Source organism: Protomyctophum parallelum (genome assembly GCF_964188405.1).
Source record: "Protomyctophum parallelum genome assembly, chromosome: 4".
NCBI lineage: Eukaryota > Metazoa > Chordata > Actinopteri > Myctophiformes > Myctophidae > Protomyctophum > Protomyctophum parallelum.
The window spans coordinates 39,519,713-39,546,462 of record NC_139700.1 but is presented as its reverse complement, the minus strand read 5'-3'; the positions used below and the strand labels follow the sequence as shown (position 1 = coordinate 39,546,462).

The 26,750-nt window shown below is 44.2% G+C and overlaps 1 long non-coding RNA gene across 1 annotated transcript; it reads left to right on the top strand.

Moving 5' to 3' along the window:
- Positions 1-26,750, top strand: LOC310857556. Its single transcript, XR_014569147.1, has 4 exons — positions 1-278; positions 879-982; positions 11,982-12,066; positions 26,393-26,750. It is a non-coding gene; the product is annotated as an uncharacterized lncRNA (long non-coding RNA).

The window sequence follows — 26,750 nt, the reverse complement described above, 5'->3', positions numbered from 1 at the left end:
TGCCGGGGCCAGAGCTGTTTCTGGGACAGGTGCCAACATGCAGACAAAAGACATTAAAAGGCGATATAAGAGAAAAGAAAAAAAGAAATCACGTGGCGATTGAGAAATCTTCAAATTGTTGCACGGGAAATGTCAGAAGTGTCCGGCGCGCAGAGGCACGCAATATGCACCCATGCATGCTCCTTCTCACTATGAGTGTTTGGTGCCACTGAGGCATTTTGCTCGTGGGAAGTATTACAACCGATCTTGAGGCCAAAGACTGTTGGTTAAGAGCTGAGGTTTGAACACTTTACTACACTTCTGTCTAGTGCAGGCATTTCATTTGGGAAGAGGGGGGGGGGGGGTTAATGGTGTGTGAGTCTGGGTGGGGGGGGGGCGGGGGGGGTTACAGACTGCTGAATAATTCATATGCCCAGCCAAGAGGCTGTGACTGGACTGGTTGTGTGCTATATTTGCATGCATCAGACATGCTGTTTGTCTGTTTGCTAACATTCCTCATTCAAAGCCTTGTTAACTAAGCAGACGGGCTTAGTCGGGAGCCTTGCAGACAAGCCTCATGGCCTCCTATTGTTGGAAGCCCGGAGGCCCCGTCAGGCCTGGACGCGGCCCGGTGGACGCTCTGCCTCAGCCGGGAGGTGCAGCTGTGTTCTAGCCCTGAAGCCGCCCGCGGTGGCTCAGCCTGGGGGACTGGAGCTGTGTGGGACGGAGGCTGGAGCTGCACGCAGGGGATGAGGCTACACGGCTGTAACGGGTGGTGGGAAGCTTGGAAGAGGGAGGGGGGGGGGGGACTGGGGGGGGAGGCAGTCCGAGGGAAATCACTGGGTCTTGCGATCGCCACCGCCACACTGGAGCTTATGAGTCTGTGCTCTCATCAACAGAGACACGGGGTCACAAAAAAAGAGACAAGATACCCCCCATAACTTCAGCCCTGCTGGGATTCAAGACGTTCCAGAGTGTCTGGAGTGGAGGCAGGAGTAGTACAGTAAGTACTGTCTGTGTTTAATATCTGTGGGCCTGTGCTGTTCATTTGCATGTTTTTATTAGTGTGTTGAAATTGGATTAGAAAGTTACACGCTTAGAAGGCGCTGCGGGGACAAATAGCTTTTTGTGCCTTCATTCTTTAAGTGCTGTAGAGGTTTATTTTCAAATATCTGTGAATTCAAAAGAAAAAAGTAAGCAGTGAGTGGGCAACCGCATCGTCGCGTGTTCACAGAGGCACTAGTTTACACTGGATCTGAGAGCTGGTGGGTGTAAATCAATGCGCTTTTCCGCCAACTTTGACAATGCATCCCCATAACTTTCCCCACCCCCACTCAACCCAATGTACAGTTAATTTGGTGCTGCAAAAAAATAAAATAATCTCCAAATCCATGAATGGCACTTTGATAATAATAGCCAGGGTAGTGTGCAACTTTGTGGTAGTCAGTGAGCAAGTGTTGGAGCATAGTTGTGGAGGCTGTGTAGGTTTGAAGGCATTGATGGTTTGCCTTTAGAATGTGTTGAGCTGGAATATGATGTGTGCTGATCGCTTTTGAACCTTTTTTTTTGTTTTTGAAGACTCTGCTATTGGACATTATTATTATTTATTTTATTTTAACAAATAGCTCCCAGCAGTATTTATCTATAGGAACTCTATCTGTGCACATATATGTGCACATGTGTGACTACATTAGTAACTTTGAACTACTACATACTACTACATTAGTAACTATCTTTATAGATTTGCACCATGTAACATAAGTGTGGCACACAGTTCCAAAGCTATTTTAATTATTTTAAAGTTAATCTAGCCGTTGTTTCATTGCATAATTATGGCCCGACACCGAATAAGCGGTAAGAGCTATACAATACATTTTGAATAAACAATGAGTAGTTATTCTGACTACAAATTATTTATTTATTTTAATTTTAAAATATTATATATATATATATATATATATATCACATAATATCAAGGTTGCTTTGTATAGTTTGCAGAATCTGCATTATCTGAAATTATTGTCTCTACCTTGAAATTTTATCAAATTACACTTTAATTTTAACCATTTCCAGTCGCCCATAGGCTTAATCTTTACCATTTAAGGTACAACTACATTGTATGAGAAATCAAAGTGTGTATTAATTAATTATATACTGCTTTCTTTTTGTTCCATTTTGGCGCAAAATGTTCCTCATTTTGAGTGGAATAGGATGAATCACGGACATTGAGCTCGGCTTGCTAGCATGTGTAGCTTGGTGATAACTACAATAATGTGCTCTGATGCACACAGCTGCCTGGCTTCTGATCTGGGGAGCGTTTGTGCTTTAGCTTTTAACTCAAAACTATTCCGACCGTTTTGTCGTCTATTGTCGTAACTAACGTAAATTGGGGGTCTGGAAACCCGTCGAGGTCGTAGTAAGGACCGTAGAGGTCCTTCTAAGGGGGGTCCACAGCTAAATGTGTGCATCCAATTTAAACACAAATTCATATTTGAAAATAGCAGCTCTACAAGCTGACAATAATGTCCCATTGTGACCTGTGTAGACTTAGGCCTGGAGGACTTGTTAAATTAAATACATTTCAGACGGGGGCCCAATTTCATGTCAACATGAACATGGTTGAGAACTACTGGTTGGTGGTGGTAGACTTACATGAATGCAAGTTGTTGCTTTTCCTAGCAGAGTGGTGGTGGTGGTTGTGGTGAATGTGGCTGGCAGAGCAGGACCCCCCCCCCCCCCCTTCAGGTCTTTTTGCTTTTTGGCGGGGATGGCAGTGGTCCAGGTAGGGAGCCTGTTGAGAGAGGCAGATGGCTGTGCACTATTTTCTCTCTCGGCCCCTCTCTCTCTCTCTCTCTCTCTCTCTCTCTCTGTGTAAAACTACCTGCCCCAGTGCTATAGTACAGACCCTGCACAGAGAAATCCTGAGTGTTCTTTTAAAATATGAGAGAGTGGGCGAAGGGTCCATTTGTACGCACGGATACACAGTTATGGTGTATAATTAAGAAGGAAATGGGGATATAATCATGGCAAACACGTGTCACACACACACACACAGACAGCCAAACAAATGGCATGGATGCCATAGATAATATTTATCGAGAGTATGAAATGTATTTTTATTTTATACATCTTACACTTGAACCCAAAAAGTGGATTTGGTATACTTTTAGATACTTTCACAAGCTTGCAGATCTGCTCTCTCTCTCTCTCTCTCTCTCTCTCTCATATATATATATCTTTATCCTGTCCTGTAGGGACAGGTTGTAAGCTGACAAACGTGGAGCTTTAGTAAATTCCTCTCTGGTGCAAAGCAGAGCAGAGCTGCACAGCAGAACATGGAATTCCCACACTTCAACTTGAACTTGAACTTAAAGTCATTCTACATGCGACCTTGAACTTGAACAAAATAGCTGCCACTGTTTTTGTGCCTGAAATTTTGTATTTGTGTGCTGAGAAGGAGTGTGTGGGTCATTTCAAAGTCGCTATTATGGAACAGTAACTGGAAATTATTATTAAAATAGGCTTGTACAATGAATTACAATTGTTATCTTATCGTGATTCAAGTGATTATTTTATTCTATGAGAAAAATATGATATATTCTGCAAATGCCTAATTATATGTGTTTAGAATTATAGGAGGTTGTGAAAACAATAGCCTCGATTAGAGAATGTATTTTTACAGGCTCATCTGTCTTCATCGAGAAATACATTCATATTTTTCTTAGAAAGTTTAATTATATTACTTCCAGTGATAATAATGTATTTATAGCCTGTGTGTGTGTGTGTGTGTGTGTGTGTGTGTGTGTGTGTGTGTGTGTGTGTGTGTGTGTGTGTGTGTGTGTGTGTGTGTGTGTGTGTGTGTGTGTGTGTGTGTGTGTGTGTGTGTGTGTGTGTGTGTGTGTGTGTGTGTGTGTGTGTGTGTGTGTGTGCGTGCGTGCGTGCGTGCGTGCGTGCGTGCGTGCGTGCGTGCGTGCGTGCGTGCGTGCGTGCGTGCGTGCGTGCGTGCGTGTGTGTGTGTGTGAGAGACTTGGCATTTTGCACGTGTATTTGTTCTCTGCTTTTATGCAATATCATTAAGGTAATTGCCTCTCTATTACACACAGTACCTTTTTAATTATACAAATTATAATTGTATTACATTTTCCTCACTCAGGTTAACTCGGCTTAAATACGACGTTTTAAATCATTGTATCCCTTTAAAATAGAGCATAATACGTCATGCTTTAATAGAACAATTCAGGTTTTCTGTCACACATGAAATGGCATTACTTCTTCATGCTGTGAAGCACAACACAGACTATGCATTCGGATCAGAAAGGAGGGCATTCCTCTCGTCGAGAATTGCAAGGGCATTTGTACTACCTCTGCAGTTATGTTTATACTCTAACAACATTATTGTAATCCCAACAGCTTTCATTTTCAGATAAGCATTTAAATAGACCCTTTCATATAGGCTATATATATATATATTTTGTAGACACTTTCTCAACTTAGCATCACTATTTTGGTCATGTCATTATGAAATCATCAAAAAATAGCAAAAGGATCCACACATTGTGAGCTTGTAGATTGGCTAATTTGTCTATTTGTCGTCGACCAACGTACATATACTGTATAGTGTCAAATTGATTAGCCTGGTATAAAGTTGTGACTCCCATTTCCATGTTTCTTTTATTTTTATTTATTTTTATTAACAGGCTTTTCACTTGCATGTGGCTCATCGTGGGTTGCACTGAGAAGTGCCAGGGGTAAGGGAAGGGTTAACCACACGGTCTCTGTCGGGTGTTTCAGGATTCCAATTCAAAATGGCAACAAAAAAGGCGATCTACAAGCTCAAAATGTGTTGCATCACGACACGTTTTGAGCTTGTAGATCGGCTATTTTTGCTACTTTTTTGTGACACTGCACTATGATGAAGTATAGGGGGTTAATTTACAAAAATAATATATATAAATAAATGTAGATAAGAGGTTTCTGCCTGACAGCAACGGTCGTTCTGTGGTACTGTGCCACTTTGGATAACAAAAACGTATTTTTTGAGCGTATTGTATTATTTTATCACGTGTTTCAGGGAAGGGGCTATTTGATTGCAAATGGATAGGGACTATTTCTTATGTTTTCATATGAAAATATGTTGTTCCTGTCATATCCAAATTGATGATTGATTCTAGTGAGTATAATATAATTGCCATGAGCGCGGTGAAGTGGAGTTGCCAGCGACGCAAGACATTTATTGTGGAATTGAAGCTCGACTTGGATCTCCAGTCGGGTTAGCAAGAAGCTGCCATGCTTTTTTTTCCTTTTTCTCCCGCTCCAAACAATGTATTTTCAGGCGTCTGTAACTTGAGTGCTATACGTTGCAATACTTTATCAAGAAGTATTAGAACAATATGGCTTGACATTATTTTGAATAATGCGGAGCACGTTGAATAGAAGTTTACATAGTAGGCCGATATGATGAGTTGGCAGTTCTTATACACGCTGGATCTGGGCTCCTATTGTGTTACCAGCAACCGACCACATACGAGCGTGTGTGTGTGTGTGTGTGTGTGTGTGTGTGTGTGTGTGGCAACAATACGATGTAGAAATATTTGTATTCAAAATTGTGCTTTGTGGAGTAAAAGGAGTAAATGTGGAGTAATAAATAATATATGTACCTCAAAATGGTACTAAATCCATTAAAAAAAGCATCTGTCATTTTAGATTTTAGCTACAGTATATATAGTAACATGATTTTTTTCCCAGATAACTCTTAGGATTTAGAACAGTGGTTTATATGAGTAGTTCTCAAAAATGGCAGATATACAAGCTCACAGTGTGTCACTTTGTGCCCTGCTGCGAGCTTGTACAGTATATGCTATTTTTGAACATTTCTTTTTAATCAAACACAAATCTTCTCTTCCGGGGGCATAAAACATTTACAGAGAGGGGAGGGGTGGAGGGGTGGGTCTGTGGCCATAGTTTTGAGTCGTTTAATACAAACTTCTAAATCTGTATTTAGAAGCCATTTTGTAGAACCGGTCTCAGGTCTTCATGGGTTAAGTTACAGAACTTAGTTACAGTACTATCCACCAGCGGTCTACAGGGGGAGGACTCCAGGTGGTGTGGTGCGAGCGGGTCGCCACTTGTTGGAATGGAAACAGAATTGAGACGTCCACTTGTGACTGTCAAGACACTGATTGTTGTGACACTATAGACTTGTAGTTACTGTGTGTGTGTGTGTGTGTGTGTGTGTGTGTGTGTGTGTGTGTGTGTGTGTGTGTGTGTGTGTGTGTGTGTGTTTGCGTGCTTGTGTGTGCAAACCGCCGTCTCTGTGAACTCTTGTCACCTCTGTGAGTCGTTACAAACAGGCTTGTGTTGTTGAGAATGCTTTTTGACAGGGACCTGCAGAAGGGAAGATTTACAGTATGTTACAATATTTTATGTTACATAATACATATATTATTTTTTATATTAACAAGTTAACTGCCACCAGCTGGCGATAGAGGGTAGTTAGCTGCACCGTCCAGACTCCATCTTAGCCTGTAGCACTTGCCGTAGCCTCGACAACATTACAGGCGTATGCAAAGGTTCAACTTGTGTAACTTCAATAGCATTTTATGTCGATATAGTACTCTATGGTGTATACGCATAGTTTCATTATATAGATATTCTGCCCCAAAAGTTATTAGTGCAGCCGGCGAAAACTAGAGTTCTCAACAGGCCCGAAAATTAAGGCCCGGCCCTACCTGGGCCCTCATCAAACCCTGTACACTCAAGACACTTCCCACACCCCCCCCCCCCCCTGCCACCCTTAGATCTCCTATTTGGAGCTGACCTATTCTGACATTCCATATGTTGATCTCACCTCATCAAGCCCTGTACACTCAAGACACGCTCCATATATGGCCAGTACAGAATTCATTCCATAATTATGTTGATATGACCCCTCATGCCAAAGTGCCAGCGCTCGCATGCAGCGTTCTCGCCTTTGTTAAAGAAAGATCCATAGATAGATAGATAGATAGATAGATAGATACATGATATTTATTCTTTAAAATAAGTAAATATATCTATATTTTTATAGTAATCATTGCTATAGAGAGACGAGTAGACCCCTCTTACTGAACATACACGCTGTTCAGCAACATGGGTTGATTCTCGTGAATCCATTATAAGCATTAGTTTAGCAAAAACGGCCATTGCCGTCATCACAAATGTGATGATGTCAGCACAAGTGGGCATGGCCGTTTTTAGCCCAATGAGTGTTTTTTTGCAAAACTAATGCTTGGAATGGATTCAGCATCATAAACCCCCCCTAGTTTGACAAGTCACATGCTACATACATTTGGAATATTTTGCCTTCTATAGGTTGTTAATGGTATGGTCACAGATTATGCCGATTACGAAAATTGCTCCAACATATGCAAGTTAGCATCCTGCAGTTTCTACATGCTGGGGACCCATACTAAACATTTATAACATAAAACGTTGGTGTACTCAACATGTCCGGGTTCACAATGGGGCTCTATGGGCTGGCTACTAGACTATATAGGAATGATTGCGACCGAAGATTACTATCAGCTTGCACTACCTTTTATCCCCTTTTAAACCATGCAAGGATGAAGCTTTGCTACTGTATGTATGAATGCTGCAAAGCCTTGCTCCATTTGGATTTACTGTACTTACATACCCTACCCACAATCCCCTGCTGCTTTAAGTTGCTCAAGAGCAATGGGACATGAGTTTAAACCACTTTACAATTATAATTACAATTTAGGCATTTAGCAGACGCTCTTAATCCAGAGTGATTTACAGTAAGCAAGAACAACACAAGGTAATCAAATACATATAAATAGTCATCAAGGATCATAAGTAAGCAGTAAGAATAAGTAAGAATCGAACATCCGTCTAACTTTAAACAGGGCGTCCCTATTAAGGGCATTTCTTTTTCTGCAAACAAATTTCAAATAGCCGACCTACAAGCTGTATAAACCTTCACTGTGCGACACTGTCTCACAATGTATAAAACATAGCTTTGCATGGGTAAGGAGGGGAGAGGATTATAGGGTTTTTTAAGTTTTTTTTATGATCGTTAGGGTCATCCAAATAACATATTCAAAATTGAGTATTATATACATTTTGGATCATGGTAAATTTAAGGGTTGAATGTTGGAGTACCATTAAAACCAACCAAGGCAACAAAAAAATCTAATTTTAATTATCAACCCCTGAATTTACCATGATCCAAAATTATAATACTCAATTTTTTATATGTTATTTGGATGACCAAAACCTTGAACGATTACTATTGCAATTTATTTTGGGTCAGGCCCTTTTTTTGTTGCTTAGATTGACTGGCCTATTACTCACTCAGTCACTTTCCTTGGTGCAGATTAAACATTTGGCACCCATCAAAGCAATACAGCTATAAATCATGTTGCTGGGTTTCGCAGCAGTAATCTTCTTCACATCGTCGGGTCACGGGTGGACATCTTGTTTGTCCAGAACTGTTGGTAAATAAAAAGAACCCTGTATTCCGATGGATCCAATGTTGCTATTGTTCAGTCACAAGCTCTTGCACTTGCTCTTTCACTTTCAACATTTCTTTTGTTTAAAGAGAAACAGCAGATCTACAAGCGCACAACGCGACACGTCTCGACACGGTCGTACGGTCGAAGTAGGGCATTAGAAAAAGACAAAGAGTTGAAATATGGAGACGCAGGGTTTGAGGGAGGTGTTGTTTTCCACTGTGATGTACTAGCAGAGCATCTGGTCCCATAGCGTCTTTCATGGTCGTATGATGATGGGCAGGGATACTATACTTTTAGTTTTATGTACCTGCCAGAGTGAAGTCATAATGTTCCAGATATCACTGAGCTCCACAGCGCTCCAACATTTCCTCACCTTTTTGGGCCTCCGCTCGGCGTCGCCATGGTGATTCTGTCACAGAGGGAAAAGTGCAGATTGTGCAAAAACGTGTTCCACTTGGAGGAGGTGCTGCTGGCAGACAGTAACTACTGTAGGCTGCCCTACTGTACTTTAGTACACTTTAGAGTTAGTTGTACTTTAATACAATGTCCATTTGTATGTATTTTATACATCTATGATCTACAATACTTTAAAAACAATATTTACACGCTACTATGTAGATTTGACTTTTTAGTTCCACCTTTCCTCCAAAGTTTAGTGCAGTGCTGTTTGAGGGGGTTCTAAATGAACCCTAGCATCCCTATTCTCGGTGGGGGAATTCATGAACCCGTCCCTAGCATCCATCATTAAATATTTGGCTCCAGGGACCTCCAGAAAAGCCTTGCATTAAGAATGTTCGCTGTTTTTCCAAAGACCTGCACAAAAATGTTAAAAGAAAATTCAGAATAGCTAGGTGACATGCATGTGTCATATCTGTAGCCTATATCTAGCTTACTTACAAGACTGCTTCTGCCTGTGAGTTTGTTCGTTTTTACTTGTGCAAGGAGTCTACTGGACGTTATATATGGGACAATATTGGACCAACATGCAACCCCCGCCCCCCATCTTCGTAAATGAACACCCTAGGTGATCATACTACAGTGTCACATACTGTACAAGCATCAACAGTAGCGAATCTGCAAGCTCAAAGCGGCACGAAAGCAACATATTTTGAGCTTGTTGCAAAGCAAAAGTTTTGAAAAAACTAGTGGAAATATGGAGAGCATTCTTTTCCAGTGACAATGGCATGCAACTAAGTATAAATCATATTTGACTCTAATTCCAACCCCCTATAAACTTAACCCCTAAATGTCTAATCCTATAACCCCAACCTGAATCTTTTTCTAATTGCCAACGTAACCCTAATTGCTAAAAATCCTTTTTCAACCGATAATAAAACGGACCAGGAAAACGTTAATCTATTTCTCATATTCTACTATACTTGTGGGGACATTGGTCCACTCCTAACAAGTACGCACGCACGCACGCACACACACACACACAGGCACACACACAGTCACACACTGACACACATGTCCAGAGTAGAGTGCAGTGAGTGCACACAGCCTCGGATATGAATCTCCTCATGGGTTGGAGGGGTTGGGTTACTCATGGGCCCATAAACATGGGCTGGCGGCGGGCCAAGGCGGTGCACTGTAATTACAACCATTAGAAACAATCTCTTGTGGAGGCGAGGCAGCCGGCTCTACAGCAGGGCCCTGTCCCGCGCTGCAATTAGCGTCCCTGTGCAGAATTATCACCCTTCACAAACACTGTGCTGAGTGGAGGAGGGCCTCTATAATTGGTGCTGCTGTCTGTCCTCCTCGGTCCGAAAAGGACAGCCTGTCTGTCTGTCTGTCTCTGTCTCTGTCTCTCTCTCTCTCTCTTTCTCAGCAACGACTGGCCTTTCTCCCTCCTATCCCTCTGCAATCTGAGATTTGACTAATGACAACTCGACCACCCTCTGCCGCCATTCGCCCCATTTCACCTCCACACACTCGCCCTCGCATGGCAAACACATGTGCTCACTGCTCACTCAGTCACACGGGCGCACGCATGCATGCATCCATGCATGCACATGCACGCACACGCAGCCTCAAGTGACAGTCACATGACGTTAGACCAGTATTTTTTGTGTGTCCAGGACACCCAAATTGTATATGATATAATGAATAAAGTAAGTTAAAATGATAGTGATGATACTTTACCTATTTTTGCTCGGGAACCCCTTGGAACCGTCTCAAGGAGCCCACTTTGAGAACCACTGCACTGCCCATGTCTTTGTGTCATTTGTGTCCTGGATCAGATCTTTTTGTTTTGATTGTTTTACCAATCAATTGTGGGCCTACTTGCAATATCAGGAGGTCCTGGGATATAATACTGCTCAGAGTCAACAAGAGCCAGACTTAGTTGTTGGGTGGTGCATGCATGCAGTTAGCTGGTGTGTTGGGTGGTGCATGCATGCAGTTAGCTGGTGTGTTGGGTGGTGCATGCATGCAGTGAGCTGGTGTGTTGGGTGGTGCATGCATGCAGTGAGCTGGTGTGTTGGGTGGTGCATGCATGCAGTTAGCTGGTGTGTTGGGTGGTGCATGCATGCAGTGAGCTGGTGTGTTGGGTGGTGCATGCATGCAGTTAGCTGGTGTGTTGGGTGGTGCATGCATGCAGTGAGCTGGTGTGTTGGGTGGTGCATGCATGCAGTTAGCTGGTGTGTTGGGTGGTGCATGCATGCAGTGAGCTGGTGTGTTGGGTGGTGCATGCATGCAGTGAGCTGGTGTGTTGGGTGGTGCATGCATGCAGTGAGCTGGTGTGTTGGGTGGTGCATGCATGCAGTGAGCTGGTGTGTTGGGTGGTGCATGCATGCAGTGAGCTGGTGTGTTGGGTGGTGCATGCATGCAGTGAGCTGGTGTGTTGGGTGGTGCATGCATGCAGTGAGCTGGTGTGTTGGGTGGTGCATGCATGCAGTTAGCTGGTGTGTTGGGTGGTGCATGCATGCAGTTAGCTGGTGTGTTGGGTGGTGCATGCATGCAGTGAGCTGGTGTGTTGGGTGGTGCATGCATGCAGTGAGCTGGTGTGTTGGGTGGTGCATGCATGCAGTGAGCTGGTGTGTTGGGTGGTGCATGCATGCAGTTAGCTGGTGTGCTCTCCATGATGTATGCACTGCAGAGAGACTGATTCAAGTGTGCACCTGAGCTTCCGTTGCGCATGACGAGGGAGGGACAAATTGTTGTGCATTCATTAATGCACCAAATGAAACTATAAAATGAAGATCGCTCAACAAGTCTAAGTCGAGTCTGAAGTCTTTGGGAGTCCCCATATCTGGGTGATGCATGCATGCGCGCGCTCTCTCTCTCTCTCTCTCTCTCTCTCTCTCGCTCTTTCTTGGTTGCCCTGCCTTTGTCAGTTTCCATTCTTTCTTGTTCTGTTATTCGGTTCTTTGTATCTAACTCTCTCTTTCTCTCTCTCTCTCTCTCTCTCTCTCTCTCTCTCTCTCTCTCTCTCTCTCTCTCTTTCTCTCTCTCTCTCTCTCTCTCTCTCTCTCTTTCCATATGCAGCGAGAATTGCACGTTGGCCTGTGTTGGCCCAGACTTTGGCACATCTCAGCACTCAACAGACAGCCAGGCCGGTCCCTGCAGTATTGTAAGTAATGTAATGTATTGCAAACTCAATATGTTCTTATTTAATGAGGAATTTATACTGCATAGTGCATGTCTTTGTTTAATGGCTGGTATAAATAGGTGGCATATACATTTCATTTGGTATTATCCATGATATTTCCAGGATTCAAATTCATAAAACAGTTATGAATACAGCTAAAGTTGCAGATCTGTGACATGATCAAGTAGGGCGTTAATTTAACGAAAAAAACAAAAAAATTGGAGATATGGAGATAGGAGGTTTGCCCGACAGTGTGGATATTAAGACGGAGAGAGAGCTGACTGTATAAATGCATTCATTAGATTACTGCCTGGGCGTCGTGCCTCCAGTCCCTGTGAAAGGCCAAGTGCTCCCAGCGGTTCCAACGTATACGTCTACCAAATGCATGATGATTAATATACACTAAACACACACACAGAAACACGCACGCACAAATACATACGCACACACATACTCACGCACGCACACACATATTCACACACTACAAATCACTACAGGGTGTAACCTTCTAAATCCCCACTAAATGCTAGAGGTCTTGACTCTGGGCCATCATCTCTGTCTGTCTGTCTGTCTGTCTGTCTGTCTGTCTGTCTGTCTGTATGTCTCTGTCTCTGTCTCTGTGTGTCTGTGCCTGGACCCAGAGCTGTTAGAACAGGGTTTCCCAAACTTTTTTGGCCCAGGTACCCCTTGGTCGAGAAGATTTTTTTCCAGCATATTTGCAACTATTCGAACATATTGGAACTATTTGTATTAAAACTTTTCAATCAAAGTCACAACACATTTTCACAACATTTATTTAAGATGCTATCTTAGAATAGATTTTATTTGACAGTGCAGAAACATAATTGCCTTCCTTGATGCATCAATTAAGCGTCAATGGCTGGTCACAGTCACAAACACTGACTATAGCCTCTGCAGCACTCTTAACTGAAAGTGACTGCATGGAGTCTGTTTCATTTCTATCCAAAGGCCCTTGAATGATGGAATACGATTAAGGATTACTGTGATTATGTAAGCTCATATATCATACATACCATATTTCACTGGCAAAAAAAATAAACATTTTTGAGAAGAAAGAAAAAACTGACTGGCTGGGGGTCCGCGGACCCCACTTTGGGAACCACTGTGTTAGAAAATGGCTTCAGCTCCCTCCCTGCATGCCTTCCGGCTCTCAGCTCCCCACACCGCCATTTTGTGTGTCTCAGCAAAAGTAGTCAGGTAGCAAGATGAGAGAGGGTGTGTGTGTGTGTGTGTGTGCGTGCGTGCTTGTGCACGTGAAGGCTAAAACAATGGTGTGGTGACAGTGAGGATAGGATGGGATTAGTAGAAATGGGCATGCAGAGTAAAGGTCTGGTACTCCCCATGGGACCGAGTACAGTGACAGGACAGGAATACACAGGTGGAGAGGCTTCTTTTTAACCGGGAAAGTATCTGTGTCATTTTAAGATTTTTGCGTTGGCTATTAAAAAAATAGCAGAAGCTAACAGCACATCAATTCGTGCCGCGCTGCTTTGAGAAATAAATAAATACATATTGAGAGAGCTAATGATTAATAAGACCTGAGGCCGATTGTACAATTGCCTTCTCAAACTGACTGACTGACTGCACACAATTAAGCAGCCTGACATCCTCACATGCATCCTTGCCTCATAGCCTGGTGGCATCGCAACCTCACATGCAACCTCACATGCATCCTCACATGCGTGCTCACTGGAGTCTTCCATCTCCTCTTCACAGAGCTGACCTTGGGTGCTCGCCAGAAACTGTTATTTTCCATTGGCGCAAAATGTGCTGGCAGGACTCACAGCATACACACCACCACGCCCCCCCCCCCCCCCCCCACCCACACACACACCCCCACTACTTCTGAGGACATCTGAATTTTAGGATGGTCATTTTATACATTTTTCTTTTGTTGCTATTTGTAACCCAAACCCCTGACTGTAATTGCATGCACACGTCCAAAACAACAATCATTTATTTTGTGAGGGTCAGGAAAGGGATATTCTACAAATTACACACGCACGCACGCACGCACGCATGCACGCACACACGCACTCACACACACACACGACATGCCTATAAGCCCCCAAAGTACCACTACCTACATACCTTCTTACAATGCACCAAAAAGCAACAAGGGGAGGCTCCCGCTTGTCAAAACATGGGTAAATAATAGCTGGTCTATAGGGGTCTTTAATGTTTTTCAAGCCAAGGACGTGCTGATAGAGAGATGAGCTTCATAGAATTGTTCAACGGAACTCAGTGTTAGATTAATGTTAATGTGTATTTTAGATTTTAACCACTTAAACCCTCAATAATACTTGACCTTTCACTCTGTACTTGGTCTCTACAAGCTCACAATGCCTCGCAAATTATTCTTAACTACAGTTCTCCTCAGAATAAGGTTGCTACGGTTGCGGTTCAAGTGGTTATTGTAAAAATAAATACAAATAAAGATAAATATACACAAAGATTTGGTGGCCCCAAAGTAACTCTGAGGGCCCCCGGACCCCCTGTTGAAGACCCCCGGTATATAGGACTCGGGATCGGCATCAAACACAAAAATGTGGCATCGGTTACCCTCCCCAAGCACCACCGCTGTGGGTCTGCCAGTGTGTGTGTGGAAGCGTGCATTTGTGCCAGGCATTGGATTACACAGGCATATGCCCTATAGATCTACTGTAACTATCCGCTGACCCCAACCTATCAGACTATCAGCACAGCAGGCTGTCATTATGTCCTGCTCTCTCTTTGGTTGTTGTAATGTGGAGATGGCTTCGTTTTTTAACACTGGTTGTCTAGAGACCTCAAGTGGTCCTTGAGGGGGTTCCAGGTGGTCCCCAGCTAAACGGTGACGAGTTGGTAGCCAAATGGACCCTTATACTGTAGATCTTTAACTCTTAACACCCCAATCACTCAGGACGAAGTTCACTGTCCTTTCTATTAGTAACACCCAGACGTTTTGTTTATTGATATGAAACCGATCGCATCGCTCCACGGCCTATGAGTTTATGTTGCGCAATACTCGATGTTGTGTAACAGTGGGACGCATCGAAAATGTTTCCCCCCCCCTGTTTAGCTGACGACAACGAAAATCTTAAAACGTTAATAATAATGATAATAATCATCCCGTCCAATTCTAAGAAAAGATCATGTGTTAGACGGCCCTCCACGGTCCAGTCGCTAGTCGCGGTAGATTTAATCTTACCTCCCGTTGTTGTCGATCGGCTCTAGAGTCTCTACATCCACATCCGGGATAACATCCGGTCCGTCGGTAAAAGTGCTCCGCTGCTATAAATCTATTGAGCGCTATGATTTAATGGATTAAATAACCCTGGGCAACACTCTCCCTCCCATTCCTTCCCATTACACGAGTTAATTGACTGTAGAACAGTTTCCCTCCCAATAACGAGTTACACAAGTTATGTTTCCATTATTATCTCCACCAGGCCGAAGGCATGGGGAGATAGTATGTTTCGCACTCCGTCCGCGTGTGTGCGTCCGTCCGTCCGTCCGTCTGTTACTAGGTAATCTCCGGCACCGTTAAAGAGTTAAATTATTATTAGAAGTCTACACAATTAGAGAATGTAGAATAATTATTTTTATCAACTTTCTTCTTTCCAAATGGTACCAATACAGCATGGAATTGTGGACCAATATATCCAACAACATATTCAAGGGTTTGGGCGTGAGAGGCTAAATCTCGTCAAATGGTGGTCCTTGGCACAAATGCTGAATAAATAAAGGGCCTTGATATGAAAATGGTTGAAAACCACCGCTTTAGAAGAAGAATCACAATAATTGAATCAATTCACTGCCAAAACTGGGTGTTGTCATTGTGGGTCCCGTGAGGAGACATGCATACTGTTGGGTCTTGAGCTAACACGTTTTGTGTAGAGCATGTGTCCCACTGATGGGACATTGACAGTGGGTCATCGTCCCCCAAAAAAAGAAAGATGGAGTACCGTGATTTTAGTATTTTTTTGTGTTTATGAGGTGACAGTACTTCATTAGATCCCTTGGTATGGTTGTCATGTGCAATGACGTCTTCCCTTTGTATTTAGGGTTTCTTCCTGGAGGCTGAAACCTTGACAGTCAAACGTGCCAATGAGAAAAAAGTGACATCACAATATCAACCTCCCCTAACCCCTCCCCCTTTATCATATAAACAACAGCTGTGGGTGGATCACCACTCATGAGTCATCACCACCCACCAGGCAAATCAGGCATACTTGAACTGGTGGTGTGTCCACATCAAAACGACATGTTAACAAATACTGTACACTATTTTGAAAGAAATCCTCCTTATATAATTATAATACAGGATGATCATGTTATAGGGTGTAAAAAAAATCACGATAATGTAACATTGATATTTGGCAAGCAGGTTGGCCTAAAAAACGGAGTCTATGGAGTAGTGTGCAGAGATTATCAGAGACCAGACAGACAGACAGACAGACAGACAGAGCAGCCTCTATATTGTGTCGGTATAATGAATTATGAATGCTATTGCATAACCAAGCAGTTGTTTCTGGGGCATATGGCTGTAGCAGCCTCTCTACCCAGTATAGACATTATGGACCCCCACCACCCAGACCTCTGGCCAGTGATATAGAATCCACACAGACACACTTAACCACTTTTGACCTGAGATCAGATTCTAAAAATGTCTTCTACATCCTGACAGTTTTCTGAAAAAGCTATGTTTCTATGTCAGTCGTTCTTCGATTTTTCAAAAATAGCAGACCTACAAGCTCGTAGCCACTCGCGCCACTCGGTGGCACGCTATGAGCTTGTAGATCTGCTATTTTCCAATAGCTAAAGCATAACATAACCACTTTCCGCCAAAAAAAAGGTTGGCTAAAATAGCAACACTAGCGATGCAATGTGTTGTTGTGAGCTTGTATATCTAGACACTAGTGTGAGCTTTTAGATCTAGATACTAGTGTATAGCTATATTTTTTGCGTCAAGTTTTGTATGACAATTGACAAAGTCATTTACAAAAACAAAATAAATATGTATAAGGAGCAAAACTGAGGTTTTTCTGTGTGTTCGTGGTGTTACTGTATAGAGCAGATGGCTGCACAACATGCCTCGTTGGCACTGCCACACACACACATGATAGGGTTGGGGATGCGTCAGGAGTTTAACCAATTAAGACCTGCATTTTCTACAAAAGAATGTTTCCAGTGGTTCTCAAACCTTTTCATGTCAAGGATCCCCAAAATGTGGCCACCGACCTCCATCTCAAAACATTGTCTTCAGGGGCTTTTTGAGTTAAAAATGTTTATGCTATATTCAAAGATTTGCAAAAGAAAGCAAAATGTATTATGTTATGGTAAATGTACAATTTACCATAACCTGTCAACTTGAATGCCCTTCTTCGTCACACAAGGGTGTCACACAGAAGTAGCAAAGATCGTGTGTGTGTGTGCCTCAAATGCACATTATTCTCCTCCATAAATCACAGAGGAAAAAGAGCATTTAATGTCTTTATCAGCCAACGTTATGTGCAGCGGGTACTTATTCATGTTGGCAGCTGTCCCTGAAGCCAGAAGCACTAGAGCTAATAGCTGCCACTGCGAGAGAAGCTTTTCAACAACCATCCGTGGCTAAATGCACCATGTTGTCACTGTCGGCTTCCAAACCTTGTATGTCCAAAACGGGAGATGAACCAAACCAAAAAGAACCTGTAGGCCTACATGTTCCAATGGAGCCAGTGTGTACTGTACTTAATATTTAGTCACAAGCTATGCACGCACACACAATAAATAAAATACAGGGATATGAGGTTTCTGCCCCGACAGACGGACGGCGACTACAATATTCTAAATGGCCGAAGGAACCAAGCCTCCTCAAGGTTATGTTACTGTCCAGACTGTCAGCTGAGCCTCATATGCGGCACAGTACAGTATGCGGTATGCGTGTACCCAGCCCTCTAAATATAGCCAGGCGACAGATGCAGCCCGACGGGGGCACGGGGCCCCTGGCTCGGCCCGGGCAGGGTGAACGGGGGCTGCATGGCGCACGGAGCAGAGCGGGGCGGGCACTGTGGCACGCTCATCATCATCAGCGGCAGGGCAGGCAGGCACGGACCTGTCTGGCTCGTTGACGTGTCTTAATGGACAGGGAGTGGAGGGGGAGAGGGGGGGGGGGGGGGGGGGGAGTGCATCTGGTTCAACCGGTAGCCATACGACACGCACATGCGCGCACACAGTGTGTGTGCGTGTATAGTTTTAGTCAACTAAATATGTGATTTTAGTCGGCTAGAGGTCGATTTTGTCAAAAGTATTTTGGTTATTTCTACAAGCTTGCTGATCTGCATTTTCAAATGCTGTCCTAAAATGTTGGATGTTCTTACAAGCATAGTAATGTACATGAGCGTGTGTGTGTGTGTGTGTGTGTGTGTGTGTGTGTGTGTGTGTGTGTGTGTGTGTGTGTGTGTGTGTGTGTGTGTGTGTGGTTGTAGTGCGTGCGTGCGTGCGTGTGATGAGAAGCAGCTGCCAGTGTTGAGTGTCCCCCCCCCCGCTGAGTGTCCTGTCACTACAATGACCGCCATCATTTTTTGTGAACTCTAAGGAGGGGGGGGGGGAGTTTTCACCTGGCATGTCCATGTCTCTGTACGGGCTCAGACTAACGGGGTCACTACACCACTGGGGTCAGTTCACACGTGTGTGTGTGTGTGTGTTCTACGTACACGCTGTAAACACACACACACACACGTGCCCACGCATGCACATGTCCGCGTACATGCATGTACAATCTCCTTCTCTCTCTCTCTCTCTCTCTCTCTCTCTCTCTTGCACGCTCGCACGCACGCACGCACACACACACACACACAGCTCTATATCTGCTCTGTACAGAGGTGACAGGGAGGTCAGCCTGTCTGACTTTGAGCACAATCCCCCTGTGGCCCGCCCCAGCCACCACCCCCCAACTCACCCCATACCCCCATGCTACATGTGTAACTGGACCTCTCCTCGCCTCCTCTAACCCTCCAGGTATAAATAGACAGGCCGGGGGTGGGGGGGGGGGGGGGGGGTTGGGGTATCACAGAAGCCCTGCTACCCTTTTTAAACGCCCTGACTTGTCTGTCTGTCTGTCTGCATTCTTTCTGTCTGCACCCAAGCACCCCCGCTTGACTTTGATATGTACACGCACGGACATGCACGTATGTGCATTTAGCAGTTTTGCTCTTGGGGGCGGGGCGGTTACTAAGTAATATTTATCTGTGGAACCGAGTCAAACTAAATGTAATGCCTCAACTCCGCGAACAACACAGTCGCTTAGGACCCAGGGAGTGGCCAGGGCCCGCCACAGGCTGCCCACAAAACTAATGCACGCGTTTGCTGTTTGTTTCTGCTGAATTGAAGTTTGAACGGTTTGCGATGGGCAGCAGATTCCTATGGTCACGTTTGACATGTGATTCAGGCAAGAAGGATGTCACTTCACTTGTTGTGTCAGGGAACATCAAAGGGACGGCAGTAGCTCAGGGGCAGAGCGACGCCTGGCAACCAGAAGGTTCCCAGCTTGAGGAGCATGGGCTCAGAGGAAAGGTTCAGAACATCTGGAGGAGCATGGGCTCAGAGGAAAGGTTCAGAACATCTGGAGGAGCATGGGCTCAGAGGAAAGGTTCAGAACATCTGGAGGAGCATGGGCTCAGAGGAAAGGTTCAGAACATCTGGAGGAGCATGGGCTCAGAGGAAAGGTTCAGAACATCTGGAGGAGCATGCAGGACTCAGAGGAAAGGTTCAGAACATTTGGAGGAGCATGGGCTCAGAGGAAAGGTTCAGAACATCTGGAGGAGCATGGGCTCAGAGGAAAGGTTCAGAACATCTGGAGGAGCATGGGCTCAGAGGAAAGGTTCAGAACATCTGGAGGAGCATGGGCTCAGAGGAAAGGTTCAGAACATCTGGAGGAGCATGCAGGACTCAGAGGAAAGGTTCAGAACATCTGGAGGAGCATGCAGGACTCAGAGGAAAGGTTCAGAACATCTGGAGGAGCATGGGCTCAGAGGAAAGGTTCAGAACATCTGGAGGAGCATGGGCTCAGAGGAAAGGTTCAGAACATCTGGAGGAGCATGCAGGACTCAGAGGAAAGGTTCAGAACATCTGGAGGAGCATGCAGGACTCAGAGGAAAGGTTTAGAACATCTGGAGGAGCATGGGCTCAGAGGAAAGGTTCAGAACATCTGGAGGAGCATGGGCTCAGAGGAAAGGTTCAGAACATCTGGAGGAGCATGGGCTCAGAGGAAAGGTTCAGAACATCTGGAGGAGCATGGGCTCAGAGGAAAGGTTCAGAACATTTGGAGGAGCATGGGCTCAGAGGAAAGGTTCAGAACATCTGGAGGAGCATGGACTCAGAGGAAAGGTTCAGAACATCTGGAGGAGCATGGGCTCAGAGGAAAGGTTCAGAACATCTGGAGGAGCATGGGCTCAGAGGAAAGGTTCAGAACATCTGGAGGAGCATGGGCTCAGAGGAAAGGTTCAGAACATCTGGAGGAGCATGCAGGACTCAGAGGAAAGGTTCAGAACATTTGGAGGAGCATGGGCTCAGAGGAAAGGTTCAGAACATCTGGAGGAGCATGGGCTCAGAGGAAAGGTTCAGAACATCTGGAGGAGCATGGGCTCAGAGCTAAGGTTCAGAACATCTGGAGGAGCATGCAGGACTCAGAGGAAAGGTTCAGAACATCTGGAGGAGCATGGGCTCAGAGGAAAGGTTCAGAACATCTGGAGGAGCATGGGCTCAGAGGAAAGGTTCAGAACATCTGGAGGAGCATGGGCTCAGAGGAAAGGTTCAGAACATCTGGAGGAGCATGGGCTCAGAGGAAAGGTTCAGAACATCTGGAGGAGCATGCAGGACTCAGAGGAAAGGTTCAGAACATCTGGAGGAGCATGCAGGACTCAGAGGAAAGGTTCAGAACATCTGGAGGAGCATGGGCTCAGAGGAAAGGTTCAGAACATCTGGAGGAGCATGGGCTCAGAGGAAAGGTTCAGAACATCTGGAGGAGCATGCAGGACTCAGAGGAAAGGTTCAGAACATCTGGAGGAGCATGCAGGACTCAGAGGAAAGGTTTAGAACATCTGGAGGAGCATGGGCTCAGAGGAAAGGTTCAGAACATCTGGAGGAGCATGGGCTCAGAGGAAAGGTTCAGAACATCTGGAGGAGCATGGGCTCAGAGGAAAGGTTCAGAACATCTGGAGGAGCATGGGCTCAGAGGAAAGGTTCAGAACATCTGGAGGAGCATGGGCTCAGAGGAAAGGTTCAGAACATCTGGAGGAGCATGCAGGACTCAGAGGAAAGGTTCAGAACATCTGGAGGAGCATGGGCTCAGAGGAAAGGTTCAGAACATCTGGAGGAGCATGGTCTCAAAGGAAAGGCTCAGAACATCTGGAGGAGCATGGGCTCAGAGGAAAGGTTCTGGGACCACCCTTCTGAAGCTCGGAAGGATGTTGATTTGTTGTTATGTCATCGGAGTGTGTAAGTGCTTAAATTGAGATCTGCTATTTTCGCTATATAATAAATCCATTATTTTCTTAATTGTTTATTCAAAAAATGTACACGCACGCACACACCCACGCATGCACTCACCCACGCACACACACATGCACACACGCACGCACAGTGTCGGATCATGTTCCAACACTGTGCTGTCCATCCTCTCTGGTACTTCACTGCCAGGCCGCTTAATTATTGATTGATAACCAGCGTAGCCGTTTTGACCCACGTCGGATTGAATTTGAGTGTCTCTTTAAGCACCGCTGGCCCTAACCTAACTCATGTGAACCCTGCTGATTTGCTAAACAGCTATTGTGGTTTGTTTTGTTTCCGCTAAACTGAATATATCTCTCTCTCTTCCTCTTTCTGTGTGTGTGTGTGTGTGAATGTACATTATATGAGTATGCATTCTATAGTGAGGGCCAATTGATCCTCACATGTATAGTAGAACTTTGAGAAATAAACATTGTAAGAACCATTTCCATGGGCCTGACAAGATAAATGGTTTTATGGTTAAAAACTGATTTTTAGAGTGATGCTTCGTTCAGACTGGCAGCTGCAAAAGATACACAGCGTATTTGTAGCTTTTTATGTTTGTAGCTGAAGTTGAAATTGAAACCAGCTCAACTTTTTTGTACGTAGCTTTTGCAGCGGTTACAAACGTTGGATGTATCTTTGTATCTTCATGTCACTGGCTTCTATTGAACATGAATAGTAAGTAAGTAAGTACATTTTATTTATAGAGCACTTTTCAAAACAAAGTTACTGTACAGTGCTGTACAGTAAAAACAACAATATAAACAATCAAGTTAAAACAGGCACAAAGGCACAAAGGAGCAAACAACAAAGAGTAAGAGCAGAAACATAAATTGACAACAGTAATAGTCAAACTAAAAGTAAACGTTTACAAGATAAAATGTAACCTAAATAAATGAGTTTTTAACTTGGACTTGAAACCTTCAACAGACTCTGCAGTTTCAATTGATAGGGGTAGGGCGTTCCACAGTGTGGGAGCAACCACTGCAAAGGACCGGTCCCCCTTAGTTTTCAATTTTGTCACCGGAATATTCAGGAGGCCTTTGTCAGAGGACCTGAGGGGTCTTACATTTGGTTTTGCCACCAATAAATCTGTAATATAAACTGGGGCTAGGCCATGTAGTGCTTTATATGTTGTTAAAAGGATTTTAAAATCGATTCTAGATTTGATAGGGAGCCAGTGTAGTTCAGCCAGTACCGGTGTTGTGTGTGCTCTGCGGTTTGTATTGGTGAGTATTCTAGCGGCTGTATTCTGTACTAATTGTAGTTTGTAAATAGAGGAACAGTTAAGGGTAGTGTACAGTCCATTACAAAAGTAGACTGTGTATCTTTGCATCTGCCCGTGTGAACGCAAATTAAGAGAAAAGGTTTGGTTGCAATTAGGACTGGACTAGTTTATGTTTAGGGGTTAGGTTTGGCGTTATGCCTGTTTCTTTTTTAAACATTATGTTTATTGATTTTTCTTTACAACATAGTAATTTCAAAGCTATTATTCACATATATTTCCCCCCCACATCCCCATGGCAGCACAAATACAAAACAAAATCTTCGAAGAAACATCAGGAAATGTCCATAAATACAGAACAAATTAAAAAAATATATAATAACAAAAGCCTGATGTATGCTTAGTTGCTTACATGCCAGTGTTGCTGCACAAACACCTAAAATAGCCATTCTAAGTAGCTTGTAGCAGAATGGCAAAATAGAAATGAACAAACTTGTGTGTGTGCTGTGTTGGCGCACATACTCGGATCTATGCAAAGTGCAAGATCCAGGCATGCACTAATCTATGCACATTGTTGTACATGTATGCCTGCCCTGTATACAGTATGACTATGGTACTGTAGGCCTACATCCGTACATACAGCATGCTTACTTTGACTGGTGGTGGCAAGTATATAGACTCTACTTTCTAGTTACTTTGTAGATTTAGATTATTATTACAAAATGTAAGCAGTTATACTTTGGCTAATATAACAAAAGGTCGATCTACAAGATCAGTGTGTCACTCACACTTTTGTTATTGTTTTTCGGACAAATTTTGAAAGATTTTGAAAAACTAGGGTCTATGCAAAGCAGCTTGGAAAGAAATTGGGCCTCTTTGGAAGTACAAAACTGTTGACTTGTGCGTGCGTGCGTGCGTGCGTGCGTGGTGCGTGCATGTGTGCGCACGTGTGTGTGACATTAGGAGTGGACAGACAGGACAGGCAGGACATTGCTGCCCAGGGCAGAGTCACTGCAGAGCTAATGGAAGAGACAGACAGACAGACAGACAGACAGACAGACAGTATCTCTGAAGCCCATCACACACCGTCTGCGACCGCTGCGCGTCAAAACAGCCGCCTCCATTATTTTCAATGAACCTATCGCACACCGGCGGCGTCCGACGCGCGCTGGCGCCTCGCCTGGCGCGCCGATAGAACCAGTTCTATTTTCCAGGCGGCGCGGCGCGGCAACGTGTGTGTTGGGCTTTACACATTCTCGGGTTCAAAGTGAAGAGGTGTTTGCTGAGGCTGCTTTTAAGACGGCTGACTTTTCAGGTGGACATTTATATACTACACACACTGGAGGTGTGGAGGTGTTGTTAGATTGGATTACTTAACAAGTGTCAAGAGGGTCTGTGTATTTTTGCTGTGTGTATGCGCGCGCTTGTGCCTGCGTGTCCATGCGTGTGTGCAGAGGTGCACGAGTACACACGTGCGTTTGTAAAGCATATCGTCTCTGTCGGGTGAAACTCATAATGTCCAAAACTGTTACTTTTCAGGATTAGAATTCAAAAGCATCAAAAGTAACATATCTACAAGCGTGTTTCGAGCTTGGGTAGATTTGCTACTTTGATGCTTTTGTGTGACACAATGTGATCAAGTAGGGCGTTAATTTACGAAAAAACTAAAAGTTAGAATATGGAGATAAGAGGTTTCTGCCTGACTGCAACGATTGCAGTCGGGCAGAAAGCTTGTATCTTCAGATTTCAGCTTTTTATGTCAGCCAAATTGCAAAGCCCCCTCAGGTACATTTTCAACTTATTTTGGGATAGTAGGTTTTTGGGTTGGTAGATCTAGATCTTGTTAAGCTGTTCATTTTAAAAGTAGTTCTCAAGTTAAAAAAAAGTGTGGCCAACCCTGATCTAAATTAATGCTCTACTTCTCCATACCAGAGGATCATGCAAAAAGTGAAAGCGAAAACAGCCGAGAGTATTTCTTTCGTAATTATGGGGAAAACATTTGGAAGTGATATTGTGTTTGTGTGTTTTTAATATAAATATGAAACACAGTGAAGTTGTTTTTTGTACGTATGCACAACTGTGTGGTGTGGTGTGGGGGTCTCTGCTTGGAGACCATACAGTTAGCCAGGTAGTGTGTCCACTCAGCACACTGTACGGACCCCAAAGACCTGTCCTCATTCCACCTGGCGTGCAGTGCAGGCAGTGCTGGACATGTACATTTACTCAAGTACTGTTGAGTACAGTCTTGAGGTACATCTTGTCTCCGTCGGGTGGAGCGGAGACCTCGTATCTCCAAAACGGTTACTTTTCAGCATTCAAATAGTAGCACAAGCACCAGATGCTTTTGTGTGACGCGGTAGTATGATCAAGTAGGGCTTTAATTTGTGAAAAACACAAAAAGTTAAAATATGGAGTTAAGAGGTACCGTTTCTGCCTGACACCCCTTTCTGAAATGTTTTTTTGTGCCAGGGACCCCCAGAAGAAAGATTTGAGTAAAAGTAAATATATATATGCGTTTTTTTTAATTATTATTTGTATTTTTTTATAAAATAGCAGATTTAGCTGAAATCTAAAATGGCACGGATCCAGGCTTTTAAATACGGTACTATAGTCACCACTGCCGTCTGGCCGTGTGTGCCAGCTTGTAAGTGTCTGTGCCTCTTGCATACTTAGGAGTCGTTCATCCAGCGCGCCGAGTCGACGCTCCTTAGCAGCGCACTGTGAGTAAGGTGGCGCTGCATAATGCCCATGCACCGTGCCTCGTCACTGAGCAAACACAAAGAGGCCTCTCAGGCGGCCTGTGGATTGCGTTGTGCTCTACTACAGTACTCTCCTGCCTTCATAGATGGAAAGATATTATTGTGGATGTGCATGCCAGCAAACGTGCGTGCGTGCATGCATGCGTGTGTGCATCAGAACACAAATGCACGGCTATGCAATTCAGTTTACATGGATGCAATTCAATTTCATTATTTTGCCAAATCACGACAAGTTGTCAAATGCCCTTTAAGTAGCCAATAGAGCCGAGACCTCTCTACTGTGAAATATGAAATCAAATGTTAATTATGATGGAAATATTCTTGTATTTGTTTTACAGAGCTTGGGTGAGTTTACAGAACTGGACTTGTTCGCCTAAGTATGGGAGGGCAGATTTAGCAGTTCAAACACTGATTTACAACATTTATAAAAACAGGTGTATTGTTTGTGAAGTTAGTAAATTACAACATAGCTACTGTTGTTTCCATATTATACAAAAATATTTTTTGTTTAAGTAAACCCCACCGTTCTTGGGCAGGCCTATCCACAGTTATGGCCTCAATCTCCAAACCACCTCCACTTCACATTTACATTTCAATCCCATCTTCTCTATGTTTTCACACATCTGGTCACGGCCGTCAAAAGCACTCTCCCATATACTATACACTCCATAGTTGGCCTCACAGAAAAGGCCAGCAAAAAAAAAAAAAGTGTCATGGAGTTCGAGGCTTGTCTCTCTTTCCTATTGTCCAGAAATAACCCTCTTCTCTCCTCTTGGGTCTCTTTCAGATGGAGGCTACCTTGACAGGCTGCTGAAACGGCACTAGAAGAGGGAGGAATGAGGTGATGGGCCAGCTGTGCTCCCCTGGCCTGGAGGAGAGAGGCGATGGGCCAGTGCTCCCCTAACCTCCCCTGGCCTCTCCTGGCTGCGTGTTACGGAGCAGGTGAGAAACATTAACCCAGGCTAGCAGCTGTGGAGGCTCTGCGACGCACATGTGAACCAGGATGTGAGCTATTGAGCTTTGAGCAGCTCTTCTTTCCACACTGCGCACACAGCTACATGTTAAAATACAGTTCCTTTTATGTATATTTAAGTAAAAGTAGCTATGACAATACGAAAAGAATACGCTGTTACAAGTAAAAGGCC